The sequence below is a fragment of the Ochlerotatus camptorhynchus genome, unplaced genomic scaffold, assembly GCF_037179485.1.
Source record: "Ochlerotatus camptorhynchus isolate MF236.1 unplaced genomic scaffold, CSIRO-AGI_Acam_v1.1 ptg000082l, whole genome shotgun sequence".
In the NCBI taxonomy this organism is placed as follows: Eukaryota; Metazoa; Arthropoda; class Insecta; order Diptera; family Culicidae; genus Ochlerotatus; species Ochlerotatus camptorhynchus.
Window position 1 is genome coordinate 236,511 of NW_027040572.1, and position 27,134 is coordinate 263,644.

Here is a 27,134-nt window from a genome sequence, read left to right on the forward strand (position 1 = left end):
CCGATATTGATCGGAATTAGTAGCTCTTCGTGAGTTGCTGTGGGTCATCTATGTCAAGCGCGACATACTAAGGAGTATAAACAGAGAGAACCCCGCTCAAATTCCTATTCCAACACAAAACACAAGCTCCTGCTGCAGTTAACAAATGAGATTTATTATAGAAAACCACGTAGTCCTACGTCACCATTGCGTACAACCCCATAGAACTGTCCCTTGTAGTATTTTAGATAAATATATGGGTGGAACATAAATCAATCATATTACGTGTAATCTTCAAGTGTTTGCATGTGAGAAATGCTTTAAATATATATTTTCATTTTCCGTCATATACGTCATGAAACCTCTGTTGATGTGTTTCATGAAAGACAAAGCTATCAAAGTCGAGTGCTCTTTCGCTCGTCCGTTTCACCGAAGCTGGAAAGAAAGAACAATGGAGCGACGAGAGAAAGAGAGACAAGCGATTGAACATTTGTTTGTGTACGCCGACTGAGGTTCTAGAATGCTGCGAAGCTGTTCGACTTTAACAGAAAAATAAGTCTTTTCGTCGCATCGATTTGGTCGATTGAACATGATATTGTGACGCCCTGGTCAGAAGCATAAGAATGTATTATTGGCATAGTCCGAGACGGTTTTATGACAGGTGGGCAGGAACTCACAGTCTCCCAGTGTTGGTGAGTTCTTTGCCGTTAATGTTCACGAAAAGTTCACTATTTTGCTATACAGAAATTCAAAACAAAAATTTTATCTGCGGATTTGAACAGTTTTTGACCTGTTTCATACTACCGGAAGGTGTATGCTGGTCACAAATGCCGTGCCAAACTGATTTCCTACTCAATTAATCAATCTTTGATGTGAAATTCGCTAATAAACACGAGGCGCATTTCTTATAGCAAACATGCCATAAGAAAATGGGCATGGTTCATTTAAGTAAACAAACTAACACTTCTTCCGACTGTTACACCTATGTATTAGCCGTCTCGGGCATAGTCCATCGTTGGAAGCAAACTGTAGCATAATGAAGTTTTGCTCATCAATATACCTCGAGTTGTTCCAATTTTCAGTTCAGTACATCCCTCGTGCAGATTTCGTTGTATTCGGTTCCAAAACGCAAACGTAGAAATTTTGAAATCAGAGTAGTCGTAGAAGCGGTAAAAACTAGCATTCATTAACCTGATTGGATCAAGCACGCCATAATTTGCTGTGCGTGCCCCAAGATGGAGGAAATTCCTTGTGTGCAATGATTTTTCAGGACCATAAATTTCCAATTCTCCTAGCATACTGGGAGAGTCGATATCGCCTAAAAATAATTTAGCAACGATGTATCTAATATATCGAGGCCCAAAAGTTGGCAGCGATGTTCGTATGGTGGGAGATTGACTGGATCGTTCTACGAGAGGTGGCGTAATGCATAACGTACGATTTTTTTTCTGATCTGATTCGATCCTCGCTATCCAAATCCCTTGGTATGGGCACCAGATGACATCTCCAAATCCCAATACTGAACGCACTAGAAAACAGTACAGGGCTTTCAGGCATGTTGGATCATGGTATCCATCAGCAATCTTGAACAAAAACCCGAGTTGTCTGTTAGTTTTAGCGATGATCTCAGAGTAGCTTGAATGTAATTCCCGAATCAAGTGTAATTCCTAGATCGTGAGTACTGCACACAAATTAAAAAAAGGTTAATTGTTGATCGTATAGTTGAACATGATTGGCCTTTGCTTGCGATGAAACGAGATGATGCTGAATTTTTGAATACTCAACAAGTCGAAGCTCCTGGAAAACCAATCCTCGAAGTTTTCGATCATATGCTGTAACTGTAAGCAGTCAGCAAGGCTTCGAACGACCGCATAAATCTTGATGTCATCTGCATAGAAATAATGACAGCCAACCGAAATAATCAATCCAACCTCGTTGATGAAGATTGAAAATAGCAACGGCCCAATGTATAGGTGAAAGAGTTTGATTGTGCTGCTCAGATTTTCACGCAGAGTTCTCGGTTTTTTCAAGTATGACTTGAACCAACGAATGAAGCCCTGTGACACACCAGGCTTTTCCAGATTAGCTAGCAGGATAGCATGATCAACTCGATCAAAAGCGGCCTTTAAATCCGTATAGACGGCATCTGTTTTGGCTGGCAAACGGCTGGACAATGCGTACCATCGATGCATCGCGTATCTGCAGGTATAAATTAGACCCCAACACCTCTGTGGGCGTGGTCACTTAGCCTCTTGTCCAGTTACTCCTATCCCAACTTCCCCGCGGTGCAGGCTGGGGTACGAGTAACCATAGAAAAGATGGGGTAACCAACCCCGGTGGGACCTTGGTCGTATGCTGACAAGAAAGGGGTGACTCCTCTCTCCGGAGAGTGCAGTCTTCGACCCGAGTAGCACACTTCCGTTAAGAAAAGTTGCAGCAACTTGTTTATGACTGAAATAAGTTGTAAAGAAGTTTCTACAACCGATACGTCACAAGCGTGCTACTAGGAGAGCGTCTTTTCGCCATGGAAACGGCAAAACGGCATCTGTTCTCCATGTTAGGAGCGGCTGATCAACGTCCTAGTGCCAGCATGGACTCTAAACAGTGCTGTGTACGATAGTCCTCTGGCGAGACAATCAGGGTTGGTGCAGGTCCTACAAACCAGCCGTAAAATAAAAATAAATTACAGAAAGCAAGCAATGTAAATACGGACCGGAACGATTGGTATAGACCCATGTAACGAAAACGAAATAACGATTAGAAACTCGAAACATGGAACTGCAAGTCTCTCAATTTCTTTCTTCGCATTCTTTCAGATTTATTGAGGGTCCGCAAGTTCGAAATTTTAGCGTTGTGGGAGGTTTGCTGGAAGGGATCATCGGTATATACGTATAGAGATAGTTATACCATCTACCAGAGCTGCGTCGATACACATGAGCTGGGTACAGCTTGCAGAAGCGCGTGATTGAGTGTTGGCCAATCGATAGAAGAATGTGCAGGTTGAAGATCAAAGGCCGTTTCTTCAATGTCAGCATAATCAACGTGTACAGCCCTCACTGAGCAAGTGACGATGACGATAAAGACGCTTTTTAGGCGCAGTTGGAACGGGAATACGACAACTGCCCAAGCCATGACGTCAAAATCGTCATCGGTGATCTTGCCGCTCAGGTCGGCCAGGAGGAGGAATTCAGACCGGTTTTAGGAAAGTTCAGCGCTCACCAGCTAACGAACGCCAACGGCCTTAGACTCATCGATTTCGCCGCCTCTAAGAACATGGCCATACGTAGTACCTACTTCCAGCATAGCCTCCCATATCGGTACACCTGGAGATCACCGCAGCAGACAGAATCGCAAATCGACCACGTTTTGATCGACGGAAGGCACTTCTCGGACATTACCGACGTCAGAACCTATCGCGGCGCAAATATCGATTCGGACCACTACCTTCTAATGATTAAGGTGCGCCAAAAACTTTCCGTTGCCAACAACATTTGGTACCGACGCCCGCCACGGTACAATCTGGAGTGACTGAAGCTGCCCGAAGTCGCAACTGATTACGCGCAATGCCTCGACGCAGCATTGCGGGATGAAGCAGAGCTCACCGAAGCCCCTCTTGAGGACTGCTGGAGCAACGTGAAAGTAGCCATTAACGGCGCTGCTGAAGCTTGAAATCGACGTAAAGGCATTCGAAACCTACGCAGAAGAGACTAGAAGCTTGTCCATTATTATAGTTTTTACACTTTGCCACCTACGGTACACAGGGTCTTGGTGCATGGCCCGACAATCATAAGCCATTGTGATATTCCGGTTGGTTTATTATCCGAAGAGGCGCAAGAGCGACGAAACAAATCCATCAGAAAATATCGGGAGTAGCATTCTCGACAATTCAGTCGTCTTGCAAAAATCGAGGCCGTATTCCATCGACTTTAGCTGACCTCTGAACCGGTGATGACAGTGCAGAAACAGTTTCCTCAGACCAAGAAAAAGCAATTACCAGGACCCGTGCAAATGCTGTTGCAATAATCGACAATGCAAGATAACTGGTAGTTGTTAGAGTTAAAAAAAAATACTTTGAATCTAGATATCTCATCACACAAGCACACATGTTCGAGAATGAACATGAAGAAGCTTTGTGCATACATTAGTACAGCGTTCGCCAACGTGCAGTTAGCGAAGCATAAGAGACATATTCTATCGTTTCCATCGCATGCAGCCAGCAAGCCGTGCGTTGGCGAACGCTGCTTGAATAAACATTGTAGTCTATGAATTCAGATATCTCAAATATATAAAATTATATGTCCGGCAAACTTTCACCTTTGATTGATGATAAATGGTACATTTCAGAAAGTAAATGACTTTTTGCTAAAACTTGCTACTTTTCGAGAAACCGGATTATGAAAATCATGGTAATTTTCACTATTTTGGCTAACATTTCGCTTGTATCGACCCAAAACATTGAGAACTTTTCCTTGAAACTTGCAAATTATCCGACTTAAAAGATACACGGCGTTAAAAATGAAGGATTTGTCGTTTGTATGGAAAATAGTACAAAAAACGTAAATTTCAGTTAAATTTTACAATATTCACTATATCTTTGTTGTTTGAAAACCTAGAGCTTTGAATTTTCGAGCATATTTTTATATTTTTTAATGTTCTACAACTTTGCGCAAGACACAAAACCTCTAGCATGTGAGATAAGAAAGTTAATATCGCAGCACCATCTATGCGGATAAAATTGGAATTAATTTCCATTGCCAGATGAAGACGCATGTTAAGTCGAGAAACTTTGCCAAAGACACCATTTCAATATAATGCAAACCCAATGCGCTAGAGGTTTTGTCTTGCTAATTACGGTTCCTGACCCAGTTTGCATTGGGTTTATCAAGCGGAATCGACGATTGGTTCGACGAGGAGTGGACGGTTTTGGACGAGAAGAACGCAGCGCGGGCGAGGATGCTGCACCAAGGAACCCGTCAAAATGTGGAGCGTTACAAACAGAAGCGAAGACAGCAAAACCATCTTTTCCGGGATAAGATGCGCCACCTGGAAGAGCTGGAGTACGAAGAAATGCAGCAGCTTTATCGTTCTCACAAAACGTGCAAGTTCTACCAGAAACTCAACGCATCCCGCAAAGGCTTTGTGCCGCGAGCCGAAATGTGTCTGGATAAGGAAGGGGGTATCTTGACGGACGAACGTGAGGTGATTGAAAGGTGTAAGCAGCACTACGATGAACATCTGTTTGGCGCAGAGGCAGAGGACCAAGGCAGCAGGAGGAATGGCTTCTTCGGTACAGTGGATGAGGGGGACATGCCAGCGCCCACGATAGGAGAAGTTAAGGATGCTATCCGGCAGCTTAAGAACAACAAAGCAGCAGGTAAAGATGGTATCGGAGCGGAACTTATTCAAATGGGCCCGGGAAGTTAGCCACTTGTCTGCACCGACTGATAGTCCGGATCTGGGATACAGAACAGCTACCGGAGGAGTGGAAGGAGAGAGTAATATGCCCAATATATAAAAAAGGCACCAAGCTAGAATGTGAGAACTATCGAGCGATCACTATTCTCAACGCGACCCACAAAGTGCTTTCCCAGATCATCTTTCGCCGTCTATCGCCGCTAGCAAGCATATTTTTTTGGACGTTATCAAGCTGGTTTTGTGGACGGACGATTGACTACGGACCAAATCTTTACGTTGCGGCAGGTCCTCCAAAAGTGTCGTGAATATCAAGTTCCTACGTACCACCTTTTCATCGACAAGCGGGGCCGGTGGTGTACAAGTAAGCGTGATTACCTCTCTCCCCAGCAGGCCTGAGTTCAATCCCGCGCCGCCGGGAAGTAAGGCCGTTGATCCCCGGTTCATGAGTTGATGTGTCGATAGGTAGGGTCCAGGTGTGGGAGCTGTCTCCTTGGCGTCGGTAGCATTGGTGCTCAGCACGGAAAACAAGATCGACGAAAAACAATTCAAAGGAAAAAAAAACCTATTCATCGATTTCAAGGGCGCTTATGATAATATTGACCGTGAAGAGCAATGAGAGATTATGGACGAGAACGGTTTTCTCGGAAAGCTGACCAGACTGATCAGGGCTACGATGGATGGTGTAAAGTGTTGCGTGAAGATATCGGGTGCGTTATCGGACCCATTTGAAACTCTCAAAGGACTTCGACAAGGCAATGGTCTTTCCCTAGTAGCACGCTTGTCACAAATCAATTGTAGAAACTTATATACGACTTATTTCAGTCATAAACAAATTGCTGTAACTTATTGTGATGAAAGTGTGCTACTCGGATTGCTGCCTTCTGTCCAATATTGTGCTAGAAGGTGTTATGAAACGTGCGGGCTTTAACATGCGAGGCACGATCATCAATAAGTCCAGCCAGTTCTTCTGCTTCGCTGACGACGTGGACATTGTCGGAAGAACGTTTCGGGCCATAGTGGAGCAATACACCAGGCTGAAACGTGAAGCAGAGAAGGTTGGATTAAGGGGGATTCATTGAAGACAAAATATCTGTATGCTGGCGAAACCGAGCGGGATAGGGCTCGCATAGGCAGAAGCGTGACAATTGACGGAGATGAGTTCTAGGTGGTGGATGAAGTTGTGTACCTCGGATCATTGGTGATGTCGGATAACAACTGCAGCAGAGAAATTCGACCTGGAGGTCGGTAAACTTCACACACGTACTAAATATACCATGTACAAGACGCTGATAAGACCAGTAGATCTCTACGGGCACGAGACGTGGATGTTGCTCGAGGAGGACTGAGTGTTTTCGAACGACGAGTTCTTTGGCGGGGTTTTTCGAGAACGGTGTATGGAGGAGAAGGATGAACCACGAGCTGGCGCAACTCTATGGCGAACCCAGAAAGTCACGGAAGCTGGACGGGTACGATGGGCGGGACACGTTGTAAGAATGCCGGGCAAAAATGGTGTTTGCCTCGAATCCGGCCGGTACAAGACGCAGAGGAGCACAACGAGCAAGGTGGTTAGACCAGGCAGAGCAAAATCTATTTGTCACAAATTGGGTGTAAAAACTTTGACTTATTTTCCGGAAAAAGGGCAACTTTTTAAAAAGGTTATTTTATGTGGCAACCAACATATATGCAAAGTTTCATTCAAATTGAAGAGAGGCATGTCCAACTAATTCACTATTTGGCAACGAATATATAAAAGATGTTATATTCGTACAATTGTACGTACGTATCAGCTTCAATGTAAAATCCTTTAAAAACTGATCTCAACGATTCCCTTTTTTCTTAAGTTGCTTACTTTCAACAAATAATAAGTAACCTGATTTACCTTTATTGAAACGATTTCTTTCATATGATTTTTCACTGATTGTCGATTGCTATTAGTCATATTCGCGGTTTTGAGGAAAGTGGACTTTGTATACATTTTACCTGTATGGGTAATCCTTCCCCCGATTGAGGGGATGAAAATAGGAGTATGTACATAATCGACAGAGAATAAATTCAGTCGTTTAGTGTCCAATTTTTACCATAATGCAAACAACTGGGCACTTAAGAACTTTATTAAACCCTGACGACGTCCCAAGTAACAATTTTGGTTTGATGAGAGCTATGAAAGCTATGATGTAAACTTGTAGAATGTTTTAAAACCACTATAAAACTTACAATGCGTAATGATTACTAACTAGTTACTGGATTAAAATAATGTATTTTTTAAAACTCAAAACTGAAACGTAATCATCAAATATGTCAAATCTCGAATCTCACACAAACTCACACGCACAAACGACAGCAACTACTACATATGCATGAATAATTATCCTAATCCTAAAAACAACACTTTTGTCCGGAGGAAACACATGGAGCAGGATTGTTCAATGAATAACATACGTCGAATCTTATAGTTACAGTGTTATGTGTGTGAGTGAATCAATTTCAATAGTTACTAACAAGGATCTGAGATGGATGCTCTAGTGGCTATGTAGGCTTGTGATGATGGAGCCACAGCTGTTGACTATGATGATGCTGAATGGCGATGAGCTGAAAATACGGTTACGCTATTAACGGTCCTCTACTACTAGGCTACTTTTCAAACAATTGCGGCACTAATGTCAGCTGATTAATCTGTTAACAAGCATGATACGAACAATAGCGTAGATACACATACACGTACGTTCAAAATACCGAAGACAGTAGTAGTAGTAGTAGTAGTAGAAGTAGTGATAGGCGTGAAAGACAGGTTTTGTTTGTACACAAGTCACGCGAACGCAGAACATGATGAACACACGATCAAGGCAGTTGTTGGGATGTGATGATTGTTTTTTTTATATTTATATTGTTTTACGTTTCACAACGAGATGAACATGGGAAAGCACGAAGGAAAGAAAGAAAGAAACAGAAAAACATTTTCTTTAATGATCAGAATGCAGCATGTCGGTTTTGTATTCTTATTATTTTTTTTTCTCTACGAAGACAAAACAGATAGTTGTAATGACTATGAAGGTCAAACACACTGAAACGACATCGATGATGACTTTGCCTTTTTCTACTCGCTATTTTCTCATGATGGTTTTCGGTGTTGGTCTTGCTTTTTTTTGTTTGTTCTGAAGTCTTTGATGGATTGAAAACAAGAATCACTTACAGGTTCAAGGTGTATGCAGGAGTTGAACAGAACTGAACATGACGATCTATTACTGCAACAGCATCTCATGAATTGGCGGGTTTTACTAAAAATATATACAGGGAAAGAATGAGAGGTGTGAGATTTTTCTATGGTCTGACATGAGTTGATGTTTATCTAAAGGGTGATAGGTATAATAGTGCATTTGCAAAGGTTTCAACAGTGACGTCATTTATATGCTGGAAAGTTTCATAATCGTGCTCTTTTTGTGCTAATGTATTTGACATTTTGTTGACGATGCATCAGGTTTTTAGATTCGATGTCAAACTTTTATGATTCCATCCAATAATTTGGTTATCTGAGGTAGCTTCTCTATACCATGTCTTACTGCGAATGGAAAGTACTCTGAATGGTGAAAACAAATTAGCTAATTGTAACTTTAGAACTGTTGTAGTTTTGAAAAAGGATCTTTCACCAATCAGGAAACATCAGAATAACGAAACTGGTTCGAATTTTTCTCCTTTATTTTATTGTTATTGTACTATTGTCCTTAAAGAATGCCGACTCCGTAAAGTTGTATTAAGACCGTTGAACCTTACCAAACAAGCGACTTAAGAAGAGGGAACTAAACAAAAGATGTATTTGACTTGGTTTATCAGACCCAAAACTACACCGATTAATTTTGCATATTTGCTTTACCTGCAGCCAAGATTTCAGTAATTTTTATGCTCATGCACAAAAGTTACAGCACCTTGAACTTTTCCGAGACAGAGAAAAAAATATCGATCTTCTACACTTATGTCTAGTACTGTAACAACATACTAAAACGTAGTACACGAACAGCGTTCTACAACTGAAGGAACAGAAAACAGATTGCAGCTCCAGAGAACACGCAAGGAATCGAAGATTATTTTATGAAGCAAATCTTACAGGATACTTTACTCCTATGCCGTCGCTCAAGGCCAAAGAGAGTGCAACTTCCAACATCCAAAAGTTGGAACGTATTCTCTGAGCTGGAAAGTAACAACCGAATACAAACTATTGCCTTGCTCCGAGCAACTTAGCTACTTTTGATTGGATATTGGAGATTGAAGTCAGTACAAATAATAAAGTGGAATTCCACCACCTCATACTCCCCAGCGGCGGTAGCCAGTAACATACCGCGAACCGTAACCAGAGGATGTACGGTGCTATGAATACTAACCATTCCCGAAACCGGTCCCTTCGTATTCCTCTTCCATGACGGTTTAATTGAAAGGTGCCAACGAAAAAAATCCGCACCACATCGCTCTGCTATACCGTTTGATTTAGTATAGCCCCTTCACTGCCAAACCACAAATGACACTTGTGCCATTAGATCAGCTCACAGCACAGCATCCGCTCGAAATTGATGGCAACTAGGTGCCTATATTGCCGGGTGCAGAATTCTAAATAATCTCCAACTTTCAAACAGCTGAGCAGGCATAATTTGCCCATCAACTGCTGTTTGACGGGACGTCCAACCTGGAAAATTTACGCTCCTCTTGGTTTTTGAGGTTCAAGGAAAGGGGAAACAGTGGTTGATTTTTGGTTGCGTTGGCAGCTTTTGGCACCAACTGTCGACTCGAGGTGTATCATAGTGGAAAATAAATGGGTAATGCTTGACTGATTCATATGCAAGCCGTCGTCAAGGGCTGTGAAGTGTGAGCGGCTTTTGGAACAGGTTGATAACGAACTCGAGCACACATTCAATTAGAAAGGATAATATAGGGATCGGTTTTCTATTGTTCGGGAAGGGGTTGCTGTCATTGCGATGTGGATCCATTTGCGTCGCATGGGGACGAATCGTGGAGAGGTTCTGTCATTAGTGTTGATAATATGTAGAGGCTCATTGAAAGGGATAATGATGTACTTAAGCATAACTGATTGCAATAAGAATAGTTGAATCTGTGACTTCTTTAGTTATGCATTAAGGATCTTATTATATCTAATTCACTTGGCGTTTCGGGCCTCTACTCTTGTGACTTTCAAATTTAATATTATCACCTAAAAGCAGATGAGAGCTTTACAACTCGAACCTACTGTTGTTTACTCACCGACCATCACTGATTATGATTCGCTGAAGGCAACATTGATAGGTTTTATGTGTCAAACACATACTTTAAAACCTCTTCTTGTAGCTTTATTCAACAACATATCATCATATCTGATGATTTCATAATATCGAAAAGCTTTTTCTGTTGCGAAAAGGACCGAACAAATCTTGCCTCCTCTTGTTATGTTGATTTGCATGCAGCATTGCCAGATATACCGCACAGATTCGTATGGAGAGGTGCTTCTCGGGATCAAAAAGCTCCATTCATTTTACAGAATCGATCTACCTTCGATAACAGGCATTGAAGTTGTTGCATTTCAGGTTAACATTCGAGGTAAATTCCTCAGAACTGAGATTGCTCGTAAAAGTTTCATTCTTAGCTGGAGCCACGGTTGATCTTGGAAGATTTTATCTCTCACGGTACAGGCTGGGGGGAACTGTGCGACGACATCCGCTTAACCCTGATATACGACATGTGCGACATCTTCAAAATGACAATTCTGAACACCAGGGTAGCAACACGAGTAGCCAAACCTTCAGCAAGAGTAAGCAGATTAGACCTCTAACTTTGTTCGAGTTCACTATCGTTGGATTGCTCGTGGAAAGTAATCCAAGATCCTTACGGTAGTGAGCATTTGCCAACCAATATTTCTATTACCAATGGTTGATCTTCTACTCGCTCGGTTGACATTGCGTACGATCTTACGAAAAACATTGACTGGCGAAAAAACATAAAGTCGCGTTGACGAAGAGGCCGCCAGCTGTGTTGGACAGTCAATGCCACTCGTAAGCAGCTTTCCAACGAACATAGCTTGAGCGACCGTCCGTCTCACCTGTTATGGTTCGATTCTCAGGAGACGACAACGCTCCTCGTACGGTGGTAAGTTCGTTGGGACACGCCAGTTGAGAAAACGAAGAGCATATCTCACAAACTTGCGTTGAACGGATTCAATTCTAATCATCCAGCTAGCATGTAAAGGGCAGCAAACAACTAAACTTGACTCCAATTAGAATCGCACAAGCGAGCAGTAGAGTGGCCTGAGGCATAGTGGATCACGGAACTCAAAAATAAAGCCCAATTGTCGATTAGCTATGGAGATTGTATCATTGTAGTGGATTCTGAAAGTGAGTCTGCAGTCCAAGGAAACGTTGACTTCCTTTATGTGCTCTACACGAGCAAGACCAGGGTCCGTAGAGAACATAGTCAAACACGATTGGTTCGATTTTTCGGTGATAGGAAATAATGTTTCATTTTTCGATGCTTAGACTTATAAAATTTCTTGAGCACCAGTCAGCAAAAATACCTAACATATTCTGGAGATCCCAGAAGTCCGAGAGACTTTTAATAAAATTTCTAGATTTTCGTATCGTCGGCATAGAAAACGCGACATCCTGATGGTATCAGAAAGCCGACGTCGTTTAAAAAGATCGAAACCAGTAGCGGTCCTAGGTTACTGCCTTGCGGAACTCCCGAGTTGTTTGAGAAAACATTTAGGCTAGGAAGTTTTCATCAAATACAATCAGTTATAAATGTGTTATAACAAGTAATTGAGAGTTGCAATACCGAATTATAACTTTAATATAGAATGAAAAAAAAAACTAGCAGTTGTACTTTCATCATCTCATTCACGTTATGTAGAAGTATTATAATTAAAAATAAAGGTTGAAATTCTATTTGTTTTGCTAAAAATAAGATGCTTTCGAAATTGGGGTATTTTATACAGATATTTTTGTGCAATTCAATTTATTGCAAAAAGCTTTTTCTAAGAGTCAATGAGTTTTTGAGAAGTAGAATGTAAAGATTCACCATAAATTTTCAACCGCACCAAAGTTTTTGAGTACGGAATCTCAGTTGATACACTTTATTCGCACAAAAAACTAATAATGATAATGGAAAAATTAACAAATGCCATTCGTTGGAAGGATTGAATTCATTTAGAACATCTTCAAAACAGTAGTTGCGTTATAGCCATACATTAGTTGCGCCAGTCAATTATATATAACTTGACATATGTTATGTATAGATCCCACCTCTTGCGCTTTTTTTGCTATAAATGAGTTGAATGAAATAGATTAATAAGTTGAATGGAATAGATTAATCAATAAGTATATAAATAGCACAAACTTGGTACTGAAAATATTGCCGAAGAAGCGAAAAACTGACCCGAGCATAGTCGCATTTATATAGTGATACCAGATGACATTCCAAAAGAGTCTAATAAAGCGAATACGACGATGAATATACATACACGTATGCTATCCAAGTCCGGATAAAAAGATTCATTCGGTTCAAGTAAGTTCTATCGCGTTCTGTTTGCCTCGTTTGCGTCGTTCGTCTTTTCTATGTTTGGTGTGTTGACAGTTTCTTTGATGATGTACCTACAGTAGCTTTGGTTGAAGCATACCGCTTTCAGACATACATATGTCAGTGTTGGATGTTTTTTTTTTGCTTGATTGCCAAATTACGCTCTGTTGATTAAATCCAAACCAATCATGCGCAGTTGTGATTTACTGCAATTGAACAAACAAGATCTTACAGTCAATATGATTAAAACGTATTTTACACGTTTGAACCACATTCAAAACCGTATTCCAAATTCAACATCAACCTGGGAGAAATCGAAACGAAGCGTTTTTCGAATCAAACGCTGGTATGAAAAAGTCGTTTCGTATTGGTTGCATAATGTGGCCCCTGTTTTCCTATCTGTCGTGTGGTAGAGTGATCTACTCAAACAAGAAAGGATAATTCAACCCGACACTTTATTCTGTGCTTGGCCTCGACTTGGCCTAGATTTTCGAAGGTACATTCAGTCATCTCGTGCAGCAGCCGGTCGAGCCATCCAGCCTATTCATCGCACTCAAGCACTGAGGAGGATATGCAACTCTTCTGCTGCGGACGACGACGACGACGACGCCCCTACGACCTTGGGAATAATTGAAGCGAACTGATGGTGCTGCGCCTTCAAGCAGCTCGACGGGAGCTGTGGAAAAATGGCATTTAAACTGTGCATCACAAGATGCCTTCCTCTTCTACACGTTCAGGCTGCTCTTGAAAAATTCAAGCTGAACATTGCATTAGGTCCTAAGTAACATTGATCGACTTTCTCTTTCGTTACTAACTTGGATGCAGGACCGTTTCTTGTCGTGTTTGTCGTATTGGAAGCTAGATGATAGCTTCTTTCATCGACCTGTGTGCTGAAAATAGCTGCAAAGAGAAAGTCGACGTAGAGAATCTGTCAATGTGACTTAGGACCTAATGCATTCTTCAGCTTGAATTCTGCACTACACACACCGGGTCGACCCACATTCAGTGCAAGCTGCTGCTGCTGATGCATCCTCTCCGGCTGATTTCCATTGTAAGGAAATGACACGGAAGGTTGATCACAAAAGCAAGTCTCAGCTCAGCTTCAGCCATTCTGTCATGCTAGTGGTTCCATTCATTGCAGGCAATCTCGGTGGAGCTCGGTGTTGCTTTTTTTCTGATTAACAAAGCCATAATAGATCGTGTATATGAGTGTGAGTCAGAAAACCTTTAGGAATTTCCAGGATCAATAATTGTGTTCTACTATATTTAATCGGACGGAGCTGGATTTATCAGTTCTGGTATTGAGGTTTCAAGGCCAACAATCTTTAAAAAAAAGCTGAAGGCTCCGGAAGGGGGTTCTCCTTGTTACAAAGTTTGCAATGAAGTTCATACTATTGTTACAGAGTTTTAAATGGGGTAGGAACTCTTTTCCTCTGTTCGGGACCTAACACTACTGCGACCAGTAAATTGATCTATTGTAGTATATCCCGTGTCATTAGTTTAGTGCATGTCGTATTACTCCATCACTATTGAGAAATGATAAGTATTCGATTTTTTTTTACAGTTGCCACTCTTGCATTTATCGCAAGGATCCGACTCTAATTGAAAGGTCCCGCTATTTATACCCTTCGGAGTGTTGAAACACCCTCCAAAGGCGCCGCCCCTTTATCAGTCAAAATTGGATTCCATAGTAACAAATTTAAGGTATAACACCGATAATGACCATGCATCAGAACCCTAGTATTAATCGCTTCAAACTAGGGAACAACGAATAGAAGATCACATAGGAATCACATAGATGAAGACAACTAACTCATTTTTTTTTCCTTGTTTCAAGATCATCCTCGGTAGACAAAGCCGAGTCTTGTCACTATCAACAAGGCATAAAAAGTAACAAGGACTAAGATGTGTTCCTTGGATTACTGAAAATCCTGTTCCTCTAGTTTGAAGTAGTCAGGACTAGGAATCGGTGGTAGATCTTACATCCCGTAACGTACCCCGAAAAGGTGATCTACCCACGTTACGGGGCGGTGGGAGCTCTATGGGCGTCTCCTAAAATCAGAGTTGTTGTTTTACCAGAGTTGTTGCTATTATGTCTGTCATTTGGTTGCTGCCGTTTTAATTCGTCTGGTGGTGTCGTAAAAATCCTCCGTTATCGATACATATGCAAAATCGAAAGTAGGTTAGGTATTGTCATCCATGATCGTGTTTAGGAGAAAAGCTAAGGTCGGACTTTGTGGTGGTACAAATTGTGATCGGGTTCTTTGAATACATGTAAGATATTTTCCGGTAGTCCAGCTTGTTAAGAGATACGGTTTATGTTCACAAAAATACGTAGTTTCATGGACTTTTTTATTCGGCTGCTCTACTGAGTAGGTTTTCTATCCTGCTCCATGAAAAATGTGATTGAATTTTGTAGAATAGACCTGAATTGACGCGTTCAAGTAGATTTTTTGTATTAGGCACAATTGTTAAAAAAAAAAGAACGAGTTTGAATTCACGAAAGTACGTATTTTCATGGAAATTTTTGATTGGCTGCTCTGCCGATTTCTTTTTCTACCCTATCCTTTGAGAAACATGATTAAATTTTGCTTTTGGCTGAATCGATGCGTGAAAATAGATTTTTTGGATCAAGCATAAATTTTGAGAAAAACTAGTTTAAGTTCACGAAAGTACGTATTTTTATTGTAACTTTAATCTGGCTTCACTTCCAAGTTGAAATTAACCTTCACCTTTTAAGAAAAATGATTAAATTTTGTCGAATTGACCTGGCTGATTCGATGCAAGAAAGCAAATATTTTAGAGCACGCACATTTGTTGAGAAATACGTATTTTCATGAACATTTTTATTTGGCTGCTCTGGTCAGTTAGTCCGCCCCGTCCTTTGACATATATGGTTGAATTTCGTAAAACAAGCTTGGCTTAATCTATCCGTGAATGTAGATCTTTTGTCTCGAAGACCTGCCATATAGGATGTTGCTGTGGAATGCGAGTTTTTCAAAACTAGTTGTTCGCCACTATTTTTGAACCACCAAATTGAAAATGTTATTCGTATTGATGGTCTATCAGGCAGGATCAACAGAAAAATACCTTATTAGTCTGCAAAAGTGTCTTATTGCAGGGTATTATAAAAAGTACCAGACAGATGAAGAGCTTTGAGTGGGTAGGTTTATTTCTTTTAAATTCCGTTATAATTGCTTATCATTTGACAGATACGCGTATTTCGTCTACTACTTGCAGACTTCATCAGTGCCAAGTACTCAACACCACTGTAGAATCCATCTTTTATCAACGAGTTATATACTAATCAATAGGTACTAAAAATGACCACTGCCATGTCAAAATTTACCTAACCAGGTACCTAAATTCAGTCTCCAACAGGTAGAGGCATGATACGAAGTGTTGTTTTAGGTAGCATGCTAAAGAGTCTCGAGTATCCGTTTCCTTGATCTCTATTAAGCAATGTTAATGGATTATGTTTAAATATTTCTAAAGTTTCAGCTACGTCTAGTTTCCAAGGCGAAGATACAGTCCGCAGAATATTAATGTTATCCTTAGTCAAATTGTGCCGCTTTGTAACGATATGTTCTGCAACCTTGGATTTAAATTCATAATGAAGTCCTTTATCCATCTCTTTGTTAGCCTTTTTTACCTCTGCGATGTGTTCCTTACACCTTGTTTCCAAAGTCCTTTTCGTCTGACCAATGTAGATTTTATTGCAATCTGGACAAGAGATCATATAGACTCCGGCTTTCCCTAAGACATTTATTGAATCTTATGTTGATCCTAACAGTGACTTCTGCTGATTTGTCGTGCTGCTGAATACTAAATCTAGACCAAAACTTCTAAACTTTGAAATCAATGGTTTGGTAATGTTTTTGTCGAAATTCACCGCTATCCATTTTAAACCCTCAGTTACTGGTGTAACAGTAGTCGAAATACGCCTAAAATGATCCCTTGTTCTTTTATCGATTACTGCTTGAATTGTTTTTCCATGATACCTATTAAGTCTAGCAATTTCAAAAATGTGAGCTATTTCCTTTGATTTGCCTGCATCGCTAAGAGGAAGAGTTTGTATCCTTCTTCTTAGCGATACAGACAAATCAAATGAAATAGGGGAAATGCAGGTAATGTCGGCCTAAGGGTCCCTAGTTTGGGCCCATACATAAATTCAGCAATCAACTAAATTTTCAATAGCAACCAAAAATATCCATTAGTAACTTCCCAATAACGCGTTCATCAAGATAAAATTGATAAATAGCAGACTTTTAGCGATGGGCCGAAATTAGGGACATGTAGGCCGACAATACCTACATTTCCCTTAGCTAACATTTTGAAATCGCTAGACTTAATGGGTATCAAGAAAAAACAATTCAAGCAGTAATCGATAAAAGAACAAGGGAACTGAGAGTTTAAAACGGATAGCGGTGAATTTCGACAAAAACATTACCAAAGCACTGATTTCAAAGTTTAGAATTTTTGACCTAGATTAAGTATTCAGCAGCAGGACAAATCAGCTGAAGTCACTGTTAGGATCAACAAAAGATTCAATAAATGTCTCAGGGAAAACAGGAGTCTACAAAATCTCTTGTCCAGATTGCAAAATCTACATTGATCAGACATAAAGGACTTTGGAAACAAGGTTTAAGGAGCACATCGCAGAGGTAAAAAAGGCTAACAAACAGATGAAGATCATATTAATATAAAGAAAGAAATCCAGATAGCAATACGAAGAGAATTGGTCACATGGAAAATATTATCTGAATATATGATTTTAATTTTTGCATACTTCAAGGTCTTCAGAATAAAACTTGTAACGCCTGATTAAAGGCTAAGCAATATCCAGTCAGTTTGACGGAGAACTTAGATCTTCCAACGTGGCATGATGGACAGTTTAAATTCTCCAGAAAAAATCCTGACCAACCTGAAGTCTTGAACAAATCTAGATAGAGCTGGAATAAGGGCGTTACAGTCTTTGTAAACAATGACTTCTCTCGTTGATTTCTAGGACTTCAAGACACACCTACACAAACCAGCATATCCATCGGGTAAGGGAAGTCTTCCCCTACTCGATGGTGATGTCGATTTGCCAGCGAGAGCCATGACTTTGGAGAAATCATCGAGAGGAGTCATTGTTTACAAAAGCTGTTACGCCCTAATTCGAGCTCTATCTAGAAATATCTAGACCTACCAGAAGACGTCAGGTTATTTTTTCAAGATTTAAGCTTGGTCATGTATTATTCTGAAGATCTTCAACTGCCCAACAATTCAAATCACATTTACCAGTTATTCTCTCAAACACCAGGATGCTCAGAAGTTATTTCAAAGATCCCCAGGTGATCATAGATTTCCAAAAATTTCCTCAAAATATTTGTTCAAGACTTACGCTTGATCAGGTTGATCATTCTAAAGATTTACAACTGCTCATCAATTCTCCCAGCTATTCTCAAAATACCAGATTGCTCATAAATTATTTCAAAGACTGCTAAGTGATAAGTGATTTCCAAAAAGATCTCAGGATATTTGTTCAAGGCTTCAGCTTGATCATGTATGATTTTGAAGATCGCAATCTGCCCAACATTTCAAATAATATATCTCAGATATTCTCTCCAATAGCGGGTTGTTCAGAAATTGTTCCAAAGACCTCCAGGTGATCCAGAAATCTCCAAAAGTCCGTAATTATTTGTTCAAGACTTAAGTTTGATCAGGTATCATTTTGAAGATCTTCAATTACGCAACACTTCAAATCACATCAGTTTTTGCAAGGCGACGCTGCAACTGAACGTAACGAAAGAGCGAAAAGATTGCACCCACACGGACGCACCAAACAGACAAAAGCGAGCAAGGTCAGCAGCGAGATCGGATGCTTTTGCCTCGTCCTTCTCATTCTCCAGTGTACGGTAGATTAGCACGGTTGGTTGTGAAAAGTGTGGAAATCACACGACAGTCAACCTTGCTTTTCAGAGCAGTTCTACCAGAGGAAAACCGACCAGTGACCAACCCGTTCCATAGGTGAGTTTCACGAATTCCACTTCCACCTCTTCAGCAGTAACGTTCCGCTACAATCTAAAGAAACAAGCGGAAGTACCGTCACCGGACGAAGTCAAACGATCGACATTCTGCCAACCGCCCTTGGAGGAATTGCACGACAACCGAACACGCCAAGAATGGACTCGAAGCGCACGCGTGTGGAAGCAGTACAATCCAAGCTAGTGGTAAACTCCATTCTATATTAATTTGACGCTAATACCATGATGCATTCCACAGGGACGCTCCAAAGCATCGTCACTGGACGAAACCATACGACCGACATATACCCGTGTCAGATCGCCGGTTAGCTGCCTTGCTTGGTGGTCACATCCTGAAAAGCTACACGAACACAAAGAAGACCCCATAAAAGCAGTAAGCATCATCGATCTGGACGGCCAGTTGTCAGGAACTAATCAGCGTGGGTATACCCGTGTCAGATCGCCGATTAGCAGCCTTTCTTGGTGGTCATATCCAGAAGGCTACACGAACACAAAGAAGACCCCATCAATCTGGATCTGGACGCCCAGTTGTCAGGAACTAATCAGCTGTTCCATCGCAGGGTCTTATTTCGGCCTTCTCAGGTAGCGAAGATGTTTCGAGGGCCCGCAGGCGTCGTCGGCCAACATCGCCGAAGATCGACAGTGCAAAACCGGCAGTCAACTGCTCACCAAGGCGGTGATCAACGGAAGTAGAGTGCTCATTGGGTTCCATAGGCAAGCGTCAACTTCGCGTGACCAATCGTTGGCGAAACCTTCACAAGGTACGTGGCCGCACTGACGGCGTAGCCAGGAAGCACTCACAATCGGCAGGGAGACTGGCCCGGTGCCGGTACGAGCAGGGGTTTTCGGGCGAGGGCTGCTTGGTCGGTCGATGACGCAGCCGAAACAACAACGAGTCATGGGTCCGTGTGCGTGAGTAGACGTAATTAGCCAAAATTATTTAGCCGCATAAGCATAGCAGAACCAGATAGGAGAGCCATTTAGACGTGGGGATGCATGTGTGAGAAGGCACGATGAGAATATATCGATGTTGCGCGTGTAAATTGAATATGAATGCCCTTCGCAAATTGATTTGGACCGCATTTCCTCTGCACGCTGCATGCTCATCAATTTACAAACACTCAAAGAACGCCGCGAATTTGCAATGCTTTTCTTCATAAATGACATGCTTTCACATCGCATAGAATCATCAGAAATACTTTCATAATTAAACTTCCAATTAAAGTGCCACGAAAATTATTCTCAGAAAAAAAAGTGACGAACCAGCCAGTGACTGAAAGTCACTCTAATAAAGAAAAAAATCTCAGAAAAATCGCACAGAACAAATTACGAAAAAATGGTCCCTTCAACCGAATGATGCAACACTATAATCTACACTGTAAAGTCATTAGCATCACTATGTCAAAAGAAGAAATTAAAACACAACCAAAACATAATAGAAATAATGCAAAGTATGTAATTAAAACATTATAACCATTGTATGTAGTCTACTTTGCTTGACGAAATCAATAAATTAATAGTTTAGTTTGTTTCTTTGGCTGGAGCTTAGCCATCCAATGATTGTCATTTTCAATAATGGTAGTCCGTTGATCTGGCTAGCAACACGATTGCAACAAATTTAAGACCTCCAGGTGATCATAGATATCCGAAATATCCTCAAAATATTTGTTTACGACTTCAGCTTGATCAGGCATCATTCTGAAGATCTTCAACTACCCAACAATTCAAATCACATCTCCAAGATATTCTCAAAAGTCAACCAGGAATCAAACATTATTTAAAATAACAACAAGTGATAAGAGATTACATTAAAAACGTCATGTTTTTCCCGATTTCAGATTGATCTTTCATTTCTTCATTCTAAATATATCCAAGTATTCCATAATCCATACAGCATCTTTCAGATGTTCTCTCATATGACACACGGCAGCTTAGAAATTATTCCAAAGTGCTTCAAGTGTTTTAGATCTCTGGATATTTTTTCAAGACTTCAGGTTCATCAGGTGCTGTTGTACTGCAGATCCTAAACTGTTCATCAATTCAAATCAGATCTCTCAGATATTCTCTCATGATGCAAGGTTGCTCTGAAAATATTCCAAACACCATCAGGTGACCAGAAATCTGGTTGATTATGTTTTGTTATGAAAATCTTCAACTACGCAACAATTTAAAATTAAATTAAATTTTCAATTATGCAACGAGTCACCTGGTATGGTACATCACAGCTCAGGATGGTGTGGTATGGTCATCTCAGGATGCCTTCCTCATCTTACCTTTCCATATCATTTTGTTTATCTCCAACAAGCACAAATTGGCTCAAAATTGGTCAAATGCATCGATAGTTGTTGAATTTACCCTATACTTCTTGTTTTTCCTTACTCAAATCAAATACCTCAGAAAAAAATATGACTCCGGATAATCGAGCCATTTTCTTCGGATAATCAAACCCGCAACTAATCGAACCCTCGGATAATCGAGTAAGACCTGTATAGCATTTCTTCCCAACTCTGAGTTTTTTGTTCCCTAAAATCTTGGATTCCAAATTGGAAGTGGACATAAATTTTCAACGTCAAAAAACCGATGTCTGCCATCTTGGATTCTAAAATGGTAGCGGACATCACAACTTGATATCTACATGTTGTCCTAGTTCAGTAGCATAAAAGCTCTTGTTCCTGTATTATTTCGGCGACCATTTTTCCTCTGCAATCATCTCTATTTGATCCCCATAGACTATGGTGAGCGTTGAAGTCTCCCGATATAATAAATGGCTTGAGGATAAGGTTAATTATGTTCTCAAGTTCTTTTTTGTTAACTATCTGATTTGGTGACAGATATATGCTGCAGAGAGTCATTTTTCGAGGTAGGTTGATTTGTATAGCTATTGCTTCAAGACTTGTGTTAAGTTGAATTTTTTGAGTATTTTATTCCATGTTTGATTGCAATAGCAACTCCACCTTGTCCTGAAGGACGATGGCAGAATAAGGTATCGTAACCAGGAATTGAGTGTTCGTATGACCTGTTTGTTCTTTTTTCTTGTAGACTGATTAGAGATGGCTTGTACTCATTAATCAATATCCGTAATTCTGCGTCTTGTTTTCTGACGCCATTACAATTCCATTGAATAATTTCGGTTGATTTTCGGTTTGCTGTTGGATCCATTTTAGTTGTTTTGATGACGATTATTGGGTTTAGGGTTGCTTCTCATCATCGTCACCCTCTTGAGCGCTGACATCCGATTCTGAGTTAACGTACTCAACCGTTTCACATTTTTTCATCTTGTCGTTACCTTTCTTTTTCCTTGGGGGAGATTCGATGGGATTGCCTTGGCTCCTGGTGTGTTTTCCTGATCCTGATCCGTAGAGTTTCAGTGTGTTCTTCAGTTTGGAATAATTCTCTTTGAGAACTTCGAACTCCTTTACTGCCGTTTTTCTTTTTTGTTTTTCTTCTCTGTAGGCATTAACTGCCTGTTCAAACTGGTTTTGCATTTCCATGAGCTTCATTTTTTGTTCGAACTGTTTCTGCAGATCTAACCTTAGTGCTTCCGCGTAGGATTTCTTTTCTCCATTTAATTGTTTGATCTTCTCATCAAATTGTTGGGTTAATGCACTTTTAATGGAATCTGAATTCGTGATTTTATTTTCGCTTTCCACTATTTTTCTAGCTTCCCAAACGTTAATATTTCTGTCCACTTTCACTTTGGTTATAGCTACTTCTTTCTTGAATGATGGGCACCCTTTGAAGAATGCTCCATAGAATCACCACAGTTAACACATTTTTCTGCATTTTCATAGATTTCATGGAATGCCTCACAGCATTTGTTACACTTTTTTTCACTGTTACAGTTTTTTCCGATATGCCCGAACTTATAGCACACGAAGCACCTCAAAGGGTTCGGATACAACGGTCTTGTTTCCAACAGAATGTACCAAAAATTCCAGTGGGAGTTTTGTTCTCATCGCGTCCTTTCATACTCTGCCGAACTTCAGTTATTACTGTTTTCGATAGGTCTTCGAGTAAGTCTTGGTCACAGTCAAACTTTATGTCCTGGCAAAAAACCACTACTTTGCACGAGTTAAGAGTTTTGTGCTTGTACACTTTGGTGGAACTTCCTTGAGCCAGCTTTTCGATTTTAGCCAGGTTTCTGGCCTGGCCTTCACTTTTAACGTGAACGAAAATTTTCCCGTCTTTCGTTTTTTTTTGCGCTTGCTACTTCCCCGCAGTAAGCTTTAATTGTTTTATCGACGAGAATCGGTGAGACTCCGTGGAAGGATTTACCCTCCTCTCCCCTTTCCATAACTAAAATCTTTCCACCACCTCCACCAGAGGTTTCCCCCAGCCGGGGGAAACTAGAATTATTCATCTGGTAAATTTAAACCACTGCGTTAGGTGAACAAATTGCACACCGGGTTTATTGACCCTCGCGATTTGATGACTTATCACTTTGGCCGTTCGACCGCGCGTGTAATGTTACACCACTCGAGGGTATTAAATTGAACACAAGCGAATTAAAAACAGCGATTGTACTGAACCGTGGCCAAGCTAATACTCGGCAAGCAGGTTACCGTTCATTCATTCAAAGTTTGTTTTCGCCGATAAATTCACTGCGGACACAAAACAAAGCTTTTCATCACCAAGAAAACGGTGTGCAGGATCAATTTTCTTTTCTCGTCTTCCATCTAGTACAACTTTTTTAATACGGTGCGTATCGAGACGAAACTTTCCCCACTGAAACACGAGTACTTTCAAAACAAATCGCTGTCAAAACATTCCAAATCCCACCACTCGAGGTGCTGCTATAGAATAAATAAAGTGTCCGGACTCTAAGTGGACCAGACTATACTACCAAGCCCGAGTTCGATTCGGTCAAGGAAATCTTTCGGGTTGTCAACTTTCATGACTTTCCTGGGCAGAGTATCATTGTGCTTGCCACACAATATACAAATTCATACATTGGTTGGCATAGAAAGCTCTCAATTAATAGACTTCTCTGACGTTTATGAAGTGCACAAGTAATTGTGCAGAACTTTGGGTAAATTCATAGATTTTCTTGCACTAATACTTATAATTTACCCCGAGTTCTGCACTAATACTTGAGCATTTTACAAACGCAGAGAATTCTATAACTGAGGATCTTCAGAATTCTAGAATTGCTTCAGTAGCGTGAAAAGTAATCAAATAACTTCAAGGCTTTGCCAATGCCCAAGGTTATATTTAATGGCTGCTTAATTAGTGAATTTTATGAGCAGAATTTCTAGTTCAGTGCTTGACCTAGCATGGGTGTATTATCATAGAGGTAACTCTAATGCTGGGTTTAGACAGGGCAAGCCAATTGATCAAGTCAGTTGAATTCAACTGACTTGAACGCGAATTGAACGTGTAAACCATGCCATTCAAGTGACTTGCTCAACTCACTTGAATTGAAAAAAATTGAACCAGGCTCAACTTTTCAAGCCAATTGAATTCAACTTAGTTGATCATTTGACTTGCCTAGTCTAAACCTAGCTTAAGACTAGAAGGTCCCGAAGAAACGAGCTCAACTTTTTTGCTCAGCTCTGGCACTATCTTTGGTCCCAAGCTAATCGATGCACCCCTCGAAACATAGGGAAATTTACGAACTCCTCATTTTATCTGTCAAACTTTCATAGCGAATCAAAACAAACATAGTGTAGTAGGGTAGAGAACTACTTCGGCCTAATCGCCCATGTTGGGCCTATCGAGCAGAAAACTTCAAATAAATCCATGATTTCAGAGTTAACAAGACAATTATGCGTTTGGTACGACACTTTCGCTTATAAGCTACCGGACGAAGTCAATGAGAACGCGTGATATGAAGGTTTGCACCCATTATTCCCAAAAAACAAAAGAAACGCTCCGACCGAATCAATTTTTTTCTTCATCCGATGGGACGAAGTGAATTCATTGGCGTTTCAATGGCGTTTCAATGCGTTAGGCCGAGTTTAGAATCCGTAGGCCGAGTTTGGCGTCAAGAAGCAATGTTAGACTTTTGACAATATCTCAACGATTGGTTTCTCTTTATCAAATCTTTTTACGTACCGGAAAGATAAATAAATTTGGAAGCCATCAGTAATAATAACATTCCTGTTGGTACTGCTACAAGCCATCCGCAGTCCCCTTGAACTCGTCACGGACGGACGAGCGAGGAATCTGGTAGCCCTACCGCTGCTTGTCATCGCTACAGCCGTCAGCGCAACTGTCATTCGTCGAAGATTACATGAAATCAAAAGGTGAAAATATTTTGTGAAACGTGGATCTCAATTGCATTGTATTCGATAAAACTATTATATTTTCTTGCATAAAACTATTAAAATTTGCTTAAACACTAAACATAAGTTAAATATAGATATTCCTACTTAAAATCTACTTAAAATAATAAATATTTGCAGCTTAAAGCGAGTGAAATCTACGCTAAAAAGGAGTGTTTTTTATTCTAACCTTAGTTGCATCGGCAACATTCTTTAAGGTTTACGGAATATAGTGAATTTCGGTGGCTTTCGAACGATCCGGCCAAGATGCCGAAGACGAAGGCTTCCGCTCCAGCAGTGCGATGTGACCTGTGTGAAGATCCGGAGGACGAAAGTATGGTCGCATGCGATTTATGCGATATGTGGTATCACTACAAGTGTGTGCATGTAGGAGATTCAGTAGCGGATCGTTCTTGGACCTGTCCAGGTTGCAGTAAAGAACTGCTTGCGGCCAGTACACCGGTTGGTCGGCAAAAGAATTCCGTTTCCTCACGTCGGTCGTCGATCACGGTAAGCACCCGTGCATCAGCCCGTGCAGCAAGAGCCGCTTTGGAATTGCAGCAGTTGGAGGATCGGAAGCGATTGGAGTTGCAGCGGGTTCTCGAGGAGGAAGAGCGTCGAAAGCAAGAGGCGGAAATGGAGAAAGCCCGCATCGAGCAGGAGAAGCTGCAACGTGAGATGGAGGCGGAACTCGAACGCCGTCGTTTGGACGAAGAACGTCATCAGCAAGAACAAGAAAGGCTGCAGCGCAAAAGGGAGGCAGAACTGGAGCGAAAGCGGCTGGAAAACGAACGTCGGCAGCAGGAGCAGGAGCAAGCACTAGCGAAGAAGAAACTGGACGATGAGAAATCCTGTTCTGAATTGCTCCGGAAGCTGGAGGAGAAGTATCTCGCCGAAAAGTATCGGATTTTGAACGCCCAACTGGAAGGATCAGTCGGTAGATGTAGCTCAATGAGCAGCATTAGTTTCGATCAATCGTCTGATGGAGCAAAAGCCCTTCCAGATCACCAGCAGAGGAACCAAGGAGATCGTCGAAAAATCGATCGTGCGCAGAATGCCAAAAACGCAGAACGGGAATGCCTGTATAGGATGCGGATTGAAGAGGAGAAACGCCGTGAAGAGTTCCGGGAGAAGTTGGAGCAGATGGGTTTTGCTGAAAAACACAAAACATTGTACGCACCTCGCGCACAAAGGGTGAAAGACTGGGTGGACAACCTCGAAAAGGAAAACTCCAACCCACCGGAGGTACTTCCAGTTCCCCTACCGATGGGAAAATCCGGTAAGGAACGGTACACCGGGACGAAACCAAAAGCGAGCAACAAAGTGAATGAAGATCCTGTTCCTGACAGAACCTTCAAGGACCGGAGACAGCGTCCGCATATCCGGGATGACGGGCCGGGGCCCTCTGACCATCGTAACCAGAGGCAGCCTGATATTCCACGCAACAGGCCACCGGGTCTACCCAGGATTCCCGAAGAAAATCATCCGAATCCAGGTTCGAATGCCCCTAGGGAAGGAACACGCCCAGACCAATTGCGGGCACCTACGCAACCCAATCGTGGAGCATTCGGCCTGACGAACTCACAACTGGCAGCTCGCCAGGTTTTGCCAAAGGATTTGCCCAGCTTCTCCGGAAACGCGGAGGACTGGCCAGTTTTCATTAGCAACTATGAAAACTCTACTGCAGAATGCGGGTATTCCAACGCAGAAAATCTTATCCGCCTACAGCGCTGCTTGAAAGGCGATGCACTAGAAGCAGTACGGAGTCGGCTTCTACTTCCTGCTGCGGTCCCGCGTGTAATTGACACCCTGCGAATGATCTTTGGCGCTATTGGCCAAGATCCGAAATACGCAATCCCCGAAGGAAGGAAGGTTAGACACACTTATCGCTTATGGGATG

The 27,134-nt window shown here is 41.4% G+C and overlaps 1 protein-coding gene and 1 pseudogene across 3 annotated transcripts in view; both read right to left on the bottom strand.

The window, feature by feature from the left end:
* LOC135698143 (uncharacterized) overlaps nt 1-27,134 on the bottom strand; it is a 160,284-nt gene that overhangs the window by 105,617 nt on the left and 27,533 nt on the right. The window contains exons 3-4 of one of the 3 annotated variants that reach the window (XM_065218037.1): nt 8,585-8,669; nt 7,894-7,983 (exon numbers count right to left, since the gene is read on the bottom strand). The gene's annotated coding sequence lies outside the window, so the exon portion shown is untranslated. Of the gene's footprint in view, nt 1-7,893; nt 8,068-8,584; nt 8,670-27,134 lie in introns of all 3 variants that reach the window. The other 2 variants (XM_065218035.1, XM_065218038.1) reach the window with 2 other exon arrangements.
* Nucleotides 22,160-23,331, bottom strand: LOC135698053 (uncharacterized; annotated as a pseudogene).